Source organism: Globicephala melas, chromosome 1 (genome assembly GCF_963455315.2).
Source record: "Globicephala melas chromosome 1, mGloMel1.2, whole genome shotgun sequence".
NCBI classification, from domain to species: Eukaryota; Metazoa; Chordata; class Mammalia; order Artiodactyla; family Delphinidae; genus Globicephala; species Globicephala melas.
Window position 1 is genome coordinate 135010599 of NC_083314.1, and position 2227 is coordinate 135012825.

A 2227-nucleotide genomic window follows, 5' to 3' on the forward strand; every position below is an offset into this window, starting at 1 on the left:
TCCAGTCCACGATGGGTCTCCAAACAAGTGGGAGTGGGAAGTGGCCCTCTGCTCTGAGATGGCCTCTGGCAGCGTCCCTCTGCAACAGCTCTCAGCAGGTGGAGTCAGGTCCTCAGTGAAGCGTCTCATTTTAAGGAATAACATTTACTCTAGGGGAGGGGGTCTTGGCTCATCAGTTGCTTCTTCTGTTCCAGTGACTTACGTCACCCATCAAACTTCTCTTCGTTTATCCCTCTAAGACATCCCCAGTCCTCCAGCAGACTTTTCAAAACAACCAATATGGAAGTTCACACTGAGACCACTGGGACTCCATTTTGAACAATTTTACATATCTTAGCTTAAATCCTTCAAGTGTCACACAAGATGAGTAGGGATCCTAACACAAAAGAAATCATATTATAACATTTATAACTAATATTTGAGAACATTTATAATATTAATGGTACTTAATCTAAGAAGTTCAATTTACATTTTGCTTTACATCTCAATAAGAGAGACAGTCAGATTAACCATGGTCAAAATTATAAGGCCAAAAACTTACAACTGCCTAGTGTTCATATATCTACATTCAGTTTTTGTTGTAAAGTTCCTCGGCTGTAGGAAAGAACATATGGTTCACTCCATCGATAGGAATTAGATCTTAATGCTGAGACGGCTTCTTCTTGGTATTTCTTCTGTGATTGTATGAATGGAGTTGAGTGGCGAGGTACTCATCATGTTAATCTAAAAAAGAGCACACAGCCAATTGTTATAAAGACAGGTAATGTCTTTATAGTTATAATAGACAGGTAATGTCTTTATAGTTATAATAGACAGGTAGTGTATCTGTCCAGTATTCTTGAGGCCGAAAGTTTAAGCCTAAGAAGTTTAGCCGGCATTCAGGAATAAAAGCCTACACGAGATATAGTATGACGCCAAACTGGAGGGTTAAAAAAAGAACAGAGCATTTATGAATTGCTCTTCCCAGCAACAGCCATGGTGAAGTTTCTACCATTTTCCCCGTGGCTTTGCACATTCTCAGTGTTGTGTCTGTGCAAGAGGGTGAGAGAGGAAAAACCCGAGGGAAAGACCATGGAGCCACAGACCCCCACGCACATGCTGTGGCTGCCGAAGAGTTTTAAGAGACTTGGTTTCCAGGGTCTCAGCTTCCATGTGTATCTGAAGCTGATCTCCTCGAGAAGGTGGCTGAGGTATGACCTTCCCCTCTCTCTTTCTCAATCTTCCTTTTCTCTCTTTGCAAAATTATTACTAGATTCATTATGGCGGCATTTCTGCCTGGCATAAAAATCTGGTTGAGGGTGCCGGCTTCTAAGTAGAAATCCCTAAGTCCAACCTGGAGGCTTCCATGAGAAATATTGAAAGGGGAGGTACTTCGTCTCATCCAGGCAACAAGCCTTTCCATCCAACCATCGATCCATCCATCCACTCATCCATCCATTCCTTTCATCTATCCACCCACCCTTCCCTCCGTCTCTCCCTCCCTCCCTCCCTCCGACACACCCTGTCTCTACTGGACTGAGAATCAGAAGTGAGATATATGTCTTCAGGATATACGTTAACATCATTATTTGAACTGAAATGTGAACTCCAATGTTTCCTGATAGAAATTATGATTTGTCTCATGGGACTGGTTTTGCCAGTTAGGTTGTAAGGAGAACACTTTCCATAAACTGGAAGAACTAAATCTGTTTTTGACAAAAAATACACCTAAGGTGTGTTCAGAATACAAAAACACTAGAAAATATAACTTTATTTTATTTTTTTGCTGTACACGGGCCTCTCACTGCTGTGGCCTCTCCCATCGCGGAGCACAGGCTCTGGACGCGCAGGCTCAGCGGCCATGGCTCACGGGCCCAGCCACTCCGCGGCATGTGGGATCTTCCCGGACCGGGGCACGAACCCGTGTCCCCTGCATCGGCAGGAGGACTCCCAACCACTGCGCCACCAGGGAAGCCCGAAAATATAACCTTTGAAACTATCAATATTTAAATTTATGATTGAAAAATTTTAGGTGTCAACCTAAAAATGTGTTTTGTGAGGAATATGAGCAAAAAGTCCTAGAAAACCACTGCCCCTTAAGCCCCTACCTGGTCCAGAATGATCCTAGGGAATCACTTTGGAAGTAGAGGATGAGCTTCCCAAGGGGTTTGAGCAAACAGGTTGAGCCTGGCACTGGGCTTCTTGTTTGGCACCGGTTCATCTTTGAGTCTGACCAGCTCTTCAGCCT

At 43.9% G+C, this 2227-nt stretch overlaps 1 pseudogene; it reads right to left on the reverse strand.

Moving 5' to 3' along the window:
• Positions 1–568: 568 nt before the first annotated feature.
• On the reverse strand, positions 569–994 carry LOC115850050 (phosphatidylinositol N-acetylglucosaminyltransferase subunit P-like; annotated as a pseudogene).
• Between the last annotated feature and the right edge of the window lie 1233 nt (positions 995–2227).